Source organism: Mesoplodon bidens (genome assembly GCF_964165515.1).
Source record: "Mesoplodon bidens genome assembly, chromosome: 10".
Taxonomy (NCBI): Eukaryota; Metazoa; Chordata; class Mammalia; order Artiodactyla; family Ziphiidae; genus Mesoplodon; species Mesoplodon bidens.
This window is the reverse complement of record NC_138172.1, coordinates 25,970,896-25,983,886: the sequence shown is the minus strand read 5'-3', so window position 1 is coordinate 25,983,886 and position 12,991 is coordinate 25,970,896. Positions and strand designations below refer to the sequence as shown.

The 12,991-nt window shown below is 43.1% G+C and overlaps 1 protein-coding gene across 4 annotated transcripts in view; it reads right to left on the bottom strand.

The window, feature by feature from the left end:
- The window catches only part of PRICKLE2 (prickle planar cell polarity protein 2), a 347,221-nt gene that overhangs the window by 169,530 nt on the left and 164,700 nt on the right, over positions 1-12,991 (bottom strand). The window contains exon 1 of one of the 4 annotated variants that reach the window (XM_081246315.1): positions 2,346-2,641. The exons of the other annotated variants lie outside the window; for them this stretch is intronic. The gene's annotated coding sequence lies outside the window, so the exon portion shown is untranslated. Of the gene's footprint in view, positions 1-2,345; positions 2,642-12,991 lie in introns of those variants that run through there. 4 annotated transcript variants of the gene reach the window in all.

The following is a 12,991-nucleotide window of genomic DNA, read 5'->3' as shown; positions in this document are numbered from 1 at the left end:
GATCTCTGTAAGCACTACAGAAAGCAGGGCACTGGACCCCCTGGTTGTCCCTGGACGCCTTTTAATCGCCCGATCTTTACGTTGGGGGTAAACGCAGCACAGAATCACTCTGCCTTCTCTGCAAAGACCATAAATGTCACCACCAAATTGGTGAGTGCTAGTTCAAACCTTTGCCTCTCATTCCTTGAGACATCTGTGTCCCTACGGATAACAATCCGGGCTTAAAGGAAATCTTGGGAAAAGGAGCCAAGAGCTTTTCCTGCTAAGGCTAGTGGGAGGAGGCCAATGGGGAAGTGGGCTCGATAAAACTGTCTCAAAAATAAGTTCCATCTTAAAAAGCTCATGAAGGGACTGAGAGAGTTATTTCAGTTTCTCAAATGGAAGCCCAACCCCAAAAATAAAAAAAGAAAAGGCTTGTTGAGGGAGAAGCTTGAAAGGCTGGGAGAGGTTGAGGGTATCACTGCAGAAAGATTGCCTGGTAACAGAGCTTTCTTGTATTACACCCAAAGCTGTGTACCATCTGAGGCTGATTCAGGAAAATACTCAAATCTCCTGGTAATTTCCTGCAGACAAGACATTTAATCATCTCCAAGCCTCCACCGCAAGAGAGAGAAAAAAAAAGCAAAAAACCTAAACCAAATGATTCACACTCTTAAAAAGGAATCTGCCTTCGGAACAAGAACTGTTTTCTGCTCTTGAAAAGCAGCCACGATTTGTTATTTTAACAAAGTGTTCCCTTCCTCCAAACAGAAATAAAAGTCGCTCAAGGAGGGCCTGTACTGATTTCTGTTCAGCATTTCTTGAAACTTCCATCCAGTCAACAGTTTCTCCTGGCAGGTTCTCAGAAATCTGGGGAGAGCTGGGTAGTCAGTGACTAAGAACACAGGATTATTTTTATAAGCTCTCCCCACACCCCCACTTTTTGGCCCCATGGGAAGATGTCTTATTGTAAGATGAGCAGAATTAGCTGTACATATAAATTCTTCACTGCTCAGCTCCCTTGACACCTTCATCTGAATTGCCCAACGGCTGGGAAGATTTGGCAAGGGATGATTTGAAAAAGGAAAGGCCCAAATCCTCCCCAAGTGGTATTTGTTCTGTCTGTACACACAGCGCTGTGTCCATCTCTCTAATTACTCAACTAGTTGCACAGATAAAAACATCTGTTTGCAGAAAGCAGGGAACCCAAAGTATACAAATGAGTCCCACAACACCCAAACAACTGCAAATAAAGGTAATCCAGCAAAATGAGGGGCTGCTACAAGCCAAAATAATTTAATATGGGCGGAAATGGACTTCGGCAATCCATGCATCAGACTTTGCTCCAATTCTGGAAGGTTTTTCTTCCAGCAGCCCAGCAGCCTCATCTTCAAAAGCAACAACAACAAAACCCAAACAAACAAACAAAAACAACCAACCCGATGGCCCTCTACATTAGGCTTCCAAGTTCTTCCTTAGGTAGGTACACATGAGCAAACAGGCTGGGGAGAGGGAGGAAGCTGAAAAGGCATCTTTTAAATAAACCTTACCCCTCCCCCAGCCCAATCCCTATAGATTATTTTGGTTCTAAAATTTCCCAGGATACAGCTGCCTAGGCACCCCAGATTTGCATGATCTCAGGTTAAGTCTCCCAACAGCCAAGAGGGTACATTTGCAATCCTGGGAGAGCAGGGTTCCAATGAACTCCCCCCAACAGCTTTCCCCATCCCCCAGACTCTTTTCTCAGAGCTAGGAAGGCCAGGAGACGGGGGCCTCTCCCCTACTTCCACCCCCAATTCAGAGAGAATAAATTTCAGAGCTGCTTAATTACAGATATCCACCAAGGAGAAAAGCAAGGAGTTTTTAAAGTTCTAGGAAAAAGAGCAATGAGGAATGTGGGGAGAAACACATCATCTTTTAAAGTAGACCTTCCTGGAGACAGGAAACATTTTTTGACAGTGTAAGGGAAATAAATAAGTAGGTCATTAACAATACATACATTTTAAGTATTTAAGGGAAATGAACTGTAAGAGAATAAAGGCTGTTTAAAAAGCAAGTTCAGGGACGTTTAATGTTTCCCTCGAAGAAGTCCTAATACAGTAACAACATGATCCCTGTCTCGTGATACTGTTACTATTATTGGTTAATCAAGTGCGCAAAAGCTGGGAGACGCTCAGATCAAAATGACCCCAAGGTCCCCCCCCCCATAGCTCATGACCTCCCCAGTGTCTGTGTGGCAAGGCGCATCTCTCCCAGAGGTTACTGTCCCAGTTTAAGGCCCCCTTTCCTAGAGAGGGTGGTGAGAACCAGGAGCACCCGCGCCCCAGTGCCCCCTCCGTGCGCCCTGGCCCTGGGGGGCCACTTACCCGGCTCAGCCTTGCATCGCTCGCCGCTGCGGCGCCTCCACCGCCGGGAACTAAGGGGCTGGGGGGAAGGGGCCGCAGACCCAGGGGCAGGGGATGCGGCTTCGGCTAAGAAGACCAGCGGGGCGTCGGCCGCCAACTGCCCGGAGCCAGAGGGGGCCCTGCAGGGGCTCCGCGCAAGGGAGGTGACATTCCCGGGGCACGGTGGTGGCAGCTGCTTCCCTGCGCAGCTCTGGATCCAGGAAAATCGCTCAGGTCCCCAGGAGGGACGCTTCCAGCTCTCCGGGCTGCCTCCCAGCTGCTTAAAGGGACGCCTCCCCACCTACCGCTGCGCTTATTGGTGAAAATTCCAAGCTCCAGGCCAATCCTAGGCCTGTTCCCAAATTGAGATTTCAATCAAGGGAGCTACTGCTTTAAAATTAGAAAAGGCTGATGGTGGTGGTGGGGGGCGGGGGGTTCAGCCACCTCTCCTCAGAAGCAGAAGGACACATGCCCTGTGGCCCTTGCACGTGGAGGTCCCCAGAGCTGGCAGTGGCTGCAAAAGCAAAATTATGGTGTACAGCAGAATACACGAGGAAGGCAGGGAACAGGCTGGCCCTTGGCCTTCACCCCTTCCATCTTACTCGTTCGTCCTTCAAGGCTCATCCAACTTATCACAGATTTGGAGACCCTCTATTGCTGGGAACAACCCCCCAGCTAGGTGCTTCTAAATTCTCCCCATTATTATCCCCTTCCCAGGCACTCATCACAGTTTCACTTGTTTTTTTTGTTTGTTTTTTTTGTTTTTTGTTTTTTTTTGCTTAATCTGTCTCTCCCTTTACACTGTAAATTCCACCACAGCAGGGATGTTTCCATTCCTCATCACACTGTTATTACTTCCTGCCTGGAACACTGTGAGCTCTCAGTAAATATTTGTGGATGTAATAAATGAATAAACAAAGGAATGAACAATGATACATCCTATGTTAGCTATGACAAGTGTTAATTAAAAGGCAGTATTCAAGAGGCCAGGTGTTTCAGTGATAGCCTCCGCCTCTTATTAGTTATGTAACCTGTGCCTTAGTTTCCTTGTCTGTAAAGCATGATCATGAAATCTCCCATCTCACAAGGTTGTTGTAAAGATGGTATTAGCTCATATCTGGACCACATGATGTGCCAATAGCTACAGACTACTGGACAGTCAAGAGCTAGTGTTATTAATGAAATCAAAAAACATTTCCTGGGACTTCCCTGGTGGCTCAGTGGTTAAGAATCCGCCTCCCAATGCAGGGGACCCAGGTTCAAGCCCTGCTCTGGGAAGATCCCACAGGCCGCAGAGCGACTAAGTCCGTGTGCCACAACTACTGAGCCTGCACTCTAGAGCCCACAAGCCACAACTACTGAAGCCCGCGCACCTAGAACCTGTGCTCCGCAACAAGAGAAGCCACCGCAGTGAGAAGCCCTTGCACGCAACAAAGAGTAGCCCCCGCTCGCCACAACTAGAGAAAGCCCATGCACTGCTACAAAGACCCAAGCAGCCAAATTAATTAATTAAATTAAAAAAATACATTTCCTGGGGGGTTGGAATGGTCTGACTGCTGGTTTGGCTTCTTGGTGAGTATTAGTCATTCACGAAACAGATGTGAATTCTGTGCCAACTCAGTGTCAGGTCCCGTGCAAGGTGCTGAGGTCACCAACTCCTAGTGAGTGGGAGTGAGCATTAGGGTTTCCCAGAGATACAGAAACAGTAGAATATATAGAGAGATATGTGAAGAATTGGCACCCATGGTTATGGACATAGAAGAGTCTTATGGTCTGTAGTCTCCAAGTTGGAGAACCAAGAAAGCTGGTGTTATAATGCAGTCTGAGTACAAAGGCCTGAGAACTGGGTGCCAGTGGTGCAAGTCCTGGTCCCACTCCAAAAGCCTGAGAACCAAGAGTGCCAATGTCTGAAGGCAGGAGAATATGGAAGTCACAGTTCAAGCAGAGAGAGCAAATTGATCCTTCCTCTGCCTTTTTGCTCTATTCATACCCTCAATAGATTAGATGATGCCCACCCACATTGGTCAGGAGGACTCTTCTGTAGGAAGTCCACTGATTCAAATGCTAATCTCTTCTGGACACTCCCTCACATACACACTCAAAAATAATGTTACCAGGGGAATTCCCTGGTGGTGCAGTGGTTGAGAATCCGCCTGCCAATGCAGGGGCCACTGGTTCGAGCCCTGGTCCGGGAAGATCCCATGTGCTGCAGAGCAACTAAGCCCATGCACCACAACTAATGAGCCTGTGCTCTAGAGCCCATGCACCACAACTACTGAGCCTGCATGCTGCAACTACTGAAGCTCACGCCCCTAGAGCCCGTGCTCTGCAACAAGAAAAGCCACTGCAATAAGAAGTCCACACACCACAACTAGAGAAAGCCCAAGCGCAGGAACGAAATCCCAATGCAGCCAAAAATAAATAAAATAAATAAATTTATTTTAAAAAAATAAAATAATGTTACCAGCTATCTGGATACCCCTTAGCCCAGTCAAGCTGACACATAAAATTAACCACTGCAGGGTGGGGGACAGGAGAGAGAAAGAGACAAAGAGAGTTATGTTAAATGATAGTCAGCAAAGATATATGATCAGGAATGTTTATTGTAGGATAGCTTATAATATCACAATAACTGAAGATGATCATCCAATAAAAAGAGGGGAAATGGTAAAATTATGGTACATCTATTTCATGGAATGCTATACCGTTATGAGAAAAAAGAGGCAGAGTTAAGTGCACTAATAAACAATGAACTCCAAAATACATTAGTAAGCACAGTGCAGAAGGTAAAATATATCCCTGCTTCAATAAATAGATCTCCACATATTGTATACACCTATGTATGCTCTATGTGCATAAAATGCTTCTAAAACTATGCCTAAGAAAATGATAAAGGTTATTACACCTGGCAAGGTGGTTTGAGAACTAAGCAGGTCGAAGAGGGAAAGGAGACTAACATTTCACCATATATTCTTGTGTATTATTTGATTATTTTACTATGAGCTTGTAATAAGCTCTTATTTCTGGCAAGATGGCAAATGATGACAGCCTGAAAATTCCAACCCTTCAAAGACCCTAGATATGCTAGGTAAAATGTAACAAAAATTATTTTAAGGGCTTAGCTGACTCACAATTAAGAAAGGAGAGTACCTAGGTGGTAGAAAAACAAGAATGATGAGCATGCAAACTCATGCTGGGGCTATGAGGTAGAAGGGAAGGTGGCTGGCCACAGGGGAATGGTTTGTCTTAGTTCCCTAGGGGCTAGGATTTGAATGCCCAAGCAGGACAGAATATGAGGCCTTGGAACAAGGAGAAGCAGGAAGTTGTTAGTAGACCCCTACAGAAAACCAGGAACGCTCCCCGAGGACTGCACCCTAAGTGAACAAACGGATTAGAAACACTGTCAACCAACCCCAGGAAACTTGTCTTTCTATCTGTGTTCTGAGCAGGAGGGAAACGTTAAAGTTGAGAATTAGAAACACTAGGCCTATGCCTTTCTTGAGAGTGGAGTATGAATAACCAAAGGCAGAATCAGAAAACTCCAAATGAACAATTAATATAAAATTTGGTCCTGTTCACGATATGCCAAGAATTCCCCCACAGAAGCACATGAAAAATTGCCCTGGAGAGTCAGTCCTGAAACCTGGGCTAAAACTGGCCCTGCAAAGCATGAGCTCCCAATAGTAAATTACAAAACACAGAGTCAAAGGTCACAAGTCAACAAGCATGAGGATCAGAGGCTCAAGAGTTAGAGGTCGTAAAACAACATTTTGGAAAAGATCATTAATAAAATTTAAAACAGTTAAACACAATAATGCTAGAAATGAAACTCTTAAAAAAAAAAAAAGACACGATGCCTCTCTCTCCCCACAGAGTCATTAAAATTTCAAACTGAATGGAGAGGTGAAACAGAAGGCTAAATACTGCTGAAGAGAGAAATACAGATCTCAGTACATTACACAAGATGAAACACAAAGGGATACAGAGGTGAAAACTATGAAAATGAGGTTAAGAGATACGGAGGATAGACAAAGAAGGGCCAACATATGTCTAATAGGTGTCCTGTTGGGAGAGAACAGACATTCAGAAGAGGCATAATGGCTAAGAATTTTCTAGAATTTATAAAACTCATGAATCTTCAGATTCAAGAAGCACAGGGCATCTCAAGCAGGATAAACATAAGAACATCTGCATGTATTAATCACTCATAAAAGTACAGTTAATAAAAAACTGAACTGAGGAAAAGTGAAACAGTTTGATAATGCAATGACAAAGTTAAGCAGAAGGCACTTAGTAGTATTAAAGAGAGGCAACTCTGCCATTCCACATTTAGAGCTGGACTATATTTCCTTAGATCTTTTATCCCCAAATATAATGAATTCTGAACTATAGAAGGTTCTCACGGGCCTAGCTGTACATTAATATGGCTCCTATGTACCAAGGTGAAGTGGCAGAGAACTCCTGGGAAAGCTGTATTCATTCAGCCATTAAACAAAAGCGGCAGAAAAAACCACACACACAAAAAAACAAACCAACAGAAACACAAAGCCCCTGTCCTCAGGAATCTTACTCTGGCGGTAGAGGAAGCAGATAAACAGATCGAGAGTGTCATCATAAGGGAGCATAAACGACTATAGAAACACAGAGGAAGAACATCTCAACCAGCCTTGCAGAAAAGTGGTACCTGATGGAAGGCTTCCTGGAGGGGGTAACATCTACACTGAGGGTGTCAGTACCCTTCAGAGGAAACACTTCAGAGTTAGGCTTGGCTTTAAATCCCAGTACTGCCACCTATCACCTAGTGACTTTGGCCAAGTTATGTAACTTCTCCAAGCTTCATTCACCTCATCTGTAAAATGGAATTCACAGCACCAGTCCTGGGGTTGTTTTGAGGTTTAGGGATAATTAATGTAAAGCATTTAGCAGAATGCTTGGCCTAAAATTGATATTTACTAAATGGGTAGCTGGTGTTGTTATTAGATGAAATTCAGTGCCTGGGTGGGGAAAAAATGCCTTCTGTTTTAAAAGGTGATTTTCTTCTGAAAGCTGGAGAAGACAGAGGCTTCAGCCTATTTTCATGAAACTATCTTGAAGACCACTGAATATTTACTGAATCTACCCTGCAAAAGTAACATTATCATGCTATCAAAATTTAAAGAGCTATCCAATCTGGTCCTTTTAATAAAGAAACTTAAAATATAGTTCTCCCAAAATAATTAATGAAGGCTGCATATGTTAAGTGTCAAATATGTGATTCTCTTCTGTGATAAATCCCCAAACCGTGACAGAATTCTTCTCTTTATCATGAAACCTTCAGATTCCCAACCACAAATCAAGTTGAAAGAATTCAGAGTCCAGCAGGGAAAGATTGGACCCTCTTCAGTATGACTCAACCAGTTTATGAATGACCTGGACAATGGATGGAGAGGCAACTCGTAAAGTCCAACCAACGATGCAAAGTTCCTAGGCCCTGCCAATGCTTGGCAGATAAGAACACAGCGATATAGCCAATCTGTAGGAATGGCCTGAATTAAAGTAGAGAAATTGAATAATGGCAAGGGTTGTGCCTGCCCTTTGGAAGAAGCACTGAACTGTGCAGTCTTCGAGAGGGAAGAATTGGCCAAGGCCAAGCTTTCCATTCATTTCTTCATGCATCATTTAACAAACATGTATCTAATGTCTACTAAGAGAAAGGGTTTGCCTTATAGGCTGGGTAAACAAGGAAAAACATGAATAAAACATGATGCCTGCCTTCAAAGAGCATAAACGTAGTGATCTGAAATCTTCTTCACTTGAAACTGCCCATGCCCTCCAACATCTTCCTGCTACCATGCAGTGGTGATCTGACATTTATAAACTATTCTAAGTTTGCACTAGAGACTAAACCCCACCATGTTTCACAATGGCAAATAGATTTCACCTCTTGGGCTAACACTGATTGATTAGCAGTGGATTCCTGGAGTGCGATTTGATAAGAAGTCTGGGGCTACATATGGCAGGAAAGCATGCTGTGATTGATTGGTGATGTCTGTCATGTGCATGGAGAAGGAGTGACAGCACTAGTGCTATAAATCTGACATCTCCCATCTAGTCCAACCCCCTCATTCCACAGATGAGAAAACAGAACAGATCTTTCTTTCTTCCTTTTTAAATTCAGCAACACTAGCAGGGGCAACCGAGGAGAACCTCCATATCTGAAATGTTGCTGAGAGAGAAAAAAAAATCTAGAGCTTGGAATATTTCTGATGAGCTTTTAAGATATGCACTCAAATCCTTTAGCAGCCTTTGTATCCTGCAGCAAACAGACTAAATGGAGAAAGCTACATACTTTGATCTCCTGGTTAGCTACCATCCCTCCCACCCCACTAGACACACAAAAGGCTACATAAAATATATATACTTTGAGTATGCTTGAGGATTTAAAATGCATTGGGGGACAGAAATGTCTATAAAATGAATATATTTCAGAAATACCAAGTGAATAAAATACAGAGAACAGCAATTAGCATGTTATTTAAGAAAGAACAAAGATTTTTATCATTTTATTCGGTTAAATGGTACCGATATCATCAGCCAAAGAAAGGAAAAGAAAAGCTCTTATTTATTTTCATAAGACACTTTATATCCTGGGGACTCTGTAACACTAACTAAGGAGATAGAGTCTGTCCCTGTTAAGCATTTCCACACCCAATCTATCAACACTCACAACCATCACCCAGTCCTATCACAAAGAATCCTGGCTCATTCCCTGCGACAGACAGAATTGTATAAAGGGACAACTGATAAGCAGGAAGCCCAACCCCAGCCTGATTCAGATACAAAGAACAAATTGTAGCATTTGATTAATATGCCAGCTCTTCTGTCATGCTAACTGCAAAGTGAATTCTATGGAAAACCAACTCCTTGAGAAATAGGTCTAATTAATTCAGTTACATAAACTCCAGTGAAATATTAGGGGGAGGAGATGGGGAAGGGAGGAAGGGAGGGAGGAAGGGAGAGAGAATATCAGAATGAGGAGAAGGACAAGGAGGGCAAGAGGGAGGGAGGAAGGGAAGGAGGGAGGAGGGGGGAAATGAACAAATGAAAATAAATGATTGAGAGAATGTGAAGAGAATGCTCTGGAGATCACTGGGTTTACCTGGAGGCCCCAAAAGGTATGTTCTGACTTAAGGTGATAGGAAACCTATTTATATTTCAGCCAAACACTTTGTTGAAGGTTTGGGTAAGATATTAAAAGATGAAAAACTGGGAATTCCCTGGTGGTCCAGTGGTTAGGACTCCACACTCTCACTGCCAAGGGCCCAGGTTCAATCCCTGGTTGGGGAACTAACATCCCACAAGCCGTGCAGCCTAGCCAAAAAAACCCAAAAAAACAACAAAAAAAACAAAGATGAACCACCACCAACAACCCTTTAATGCATACGTTGGTCAGATTAGTTTCTCCCCACAAGACTCACTCATTTGCATACCACCTTCAGGATTTCTGCTAAATCTGCTTCTACTAAATACCGTGTTCATTATTTGTCATGCTGAATGTGCCTTATATTATTATTTATATTGAATAAACAAGTTGTGGGACATCCACACCATGGAATACGACCCAGTGAGTAAAAGGACCAAACATAAGCAACTAGATGGATGAATCACAAAAACGCAGCGCTAAGAGAAAGAAGGCAGACTGAAAAGGCTGCATATTGTATGATTCCCTCATGTGACATTCCAGAAGAGGCAAAATTATAGGCACAGAAAGCCAAGGGTTGGAGATGGGAGGTGGGATTGAGAAAAATTTAGAAGGTGATAGAGAACTGGTCTGTATCTTGGTTGGGGCACTGGTTACATGACTGGATGTACTTGTAAAAGCTCATGAAACGGTAAGCCTAAGAGTAACTTTTACTGTATGCAAATCTAAAGAGTGAAAAACAAAAACCCGAAAGTTAAAAACATCCCTTGTATCACTTTGGCTTTCATTATTCCTGAATTAAGCATTTTCCTATTCTTTTGTTTTTGTAAAGATGTTTAACAAATTACTCAAAAAATAGTTACTGAGGAACTGTGGTGTGCCAAAGGCTATGACCATGACGTGGTTCCTTCTCAACTAAAAAGGGAGATGATCAAGTTTTAGAGAAGTGCCAACCCTAGCACCCAAATGAGATCTCCTTGTTGATGTACTTACAAAGTTTAGAACACTGAAAAGAGAACTGTTTTTAACCGTGTAACTCAATGTTAGTTAATTAATGGATTCTGGACCACCCCAAACCATCTCACATTCTGGGAAACAGCGCTAGAGACTGGAAATTCCATGAGGGAAGGGATTGCATCTGTCTTATTCTGCACAGCAATCCTCAGCACCTAACACAGCAGACACTTGACAACCATTCACCAAACGAATGAAATAAACCATTCAGTTGTATCTCATACTCCACTCCTGCAGGAGAGAAAACTCCTGAGGCAGTTCAGTTCATCAGTAGACAGCTGGTTCCTGGATTAAGTTCTTGCTTACAGTAAGGTGGCAGCCGATATGCCACCAATGTGGATCACAGACAGCCAGGCCAGCTAACTCTTCCACTCAGTGTCTTTCAAAAACCTGAGTCTTTATCTTCTATCAACCTCCTTCTATGCACGGTTCCTCATGGGACATGGCTTCAAACCAACCCTTTTACATCCCAGCCACTTAAAAATGTGACACCCTAATTAAATGAGAAGGAGGAATTATTGTCAGTGTTGTTCGGTGAGATACGGTCCCATAAGAAAATATCCATGCTTTTTAGAGAAACCTGTTTAGGTATGTAAGGTTAAAATAACATGATGTCCGAGATTTGCTTTTGAATACTTAGGAAGGAGAATAGTAAAGGAGAGGGGGAAGGAGGGAGGAACCATAAGCCAAAGGAAAAAGAGATCGATGAAGGAAATGTAGCAAAATCTTGATAATTGTTCAATCTATTACACAGGGATTCATTGTACTATTCTTTCTACTTCTGATTATGTTTTAAAATGTTCTTAATAACGAAAAACTTTCAAGCATGATTTGACCAGGGCAGAATAGGGTGGGTTTATGCCCTTCTCGTTCCCGATTCAGTGCTTCTAAGTTCACATTAATTTGATTCACACTGAGCTGTTGACCAAAACCTGTATAAATGTAGGTTGTTTGTTTTTCTTTTCCCTTCATGCATCTCTCACTAGACTCTATCTACTTTCTTCTACACCTGGGTAGCTGGGATTCTGGCTCCAAGTGCAGGTCTGTTCTTTTTTTATCTTTTAATTCAGCCTGTCATCCCTGTTCTTGCTGGAATTTGGGACTCTCAATCTGCTTCCTAATGCCAAGTACTACCAAGTACATTAGTTTCCGAATGCCAAACTATGTGTATGTAAGGACCATCTGCGATTTTGTCAATTCTCAGATTCCTGGACCCCGACCCTGGAAATTTAAATTCATTATGTTTGGGACAGGGCCCAGAACTTGTATTTTTAAAGCTTTCTTAAAACCAAACTAATATATTCATTACTTCTCCATTATATCATCAAGTACATTAGAAAAATTGATGAATGATACCTAAAGATTGAACAGAATCTCTTGATTATTACATTGGGGGGAGGGAAGAAATGGAAACATTTATATATCTTTGATTACTATTCCTAAACTGAAAAACTTTACAGTTCACAGGGGAAACCGATGCCTCTCAAGCTCTTCAAAGCATTTCTAACAGAGGTAATCTGTATGGATATGAGGTCTAGGTATCAGCATTTTCATTTTCTGGGCCTAAATCTTGACATCTCTTTTCTTGGTCGTTATGGGAACATTCTGGCCCTGCATTTTCAGGTATATTACTTTGGAGGTGTATACCACATTCAGCCATGCTCACCTGCATCCACTGTTGTTCTTTTTTTGGCAGGGGGGTCAGTCCTTTGGCATTTGGAAAACAAGGAAGCATTATGCAAATGAATACCCCTCCCATTTTCTCCCACTCTCTGACTATACAGGAACTCTCTCACTGAATCCTTGCCACAGACCTTTGAAGCAGCAACTACGAAGATCCCCATTTTTCAAAGGAGGAAACTGAGGCACAGAAAAGTTAAGTAACCTACCTCTAGTATACACAGCTTGTAAGCGGCTGGGATGGGAAACTGAGAACTAATGGTAGTTCACTTCTACGAACTTTTCAGGTGCTCAGACATTTTATCCATCCACCTGTCCACCTTACACTTACTGAGCACCTACTATACACAAGCCATTATAGAAATGAGCTCTGGGTACATAGATAGATATAAAAGAACACAACTCACACTCAAGAGGAACTCAGTCTGTGGGAGAGAGACAGATCTGTTATACGTACACTGATAAAACAAAGCATGGAGCAATGTACCCTGGGTATGAAAAAGTACTGTGGAGTGAGCGACCTGAACCAACACAAGAAGGTGATGGTAGCAGCAAGTCTCAAAGAATGAGAAGGGGGCTTCGCTGGTGGCACGGTGGTTGAGAGTCCGCCTGCCGATGCAGGGGACATGGGTTCGTGCCCCAGTCTGGGAAGATCCCACATGCCGCGGAGCGGCTGGGCCCGTGAGCCATGGCCGCTGAGCCTGCGCGTCCGGAGCCTGTGCTCCGCAACAGGAGAGGCCACAACAGTGAGAGG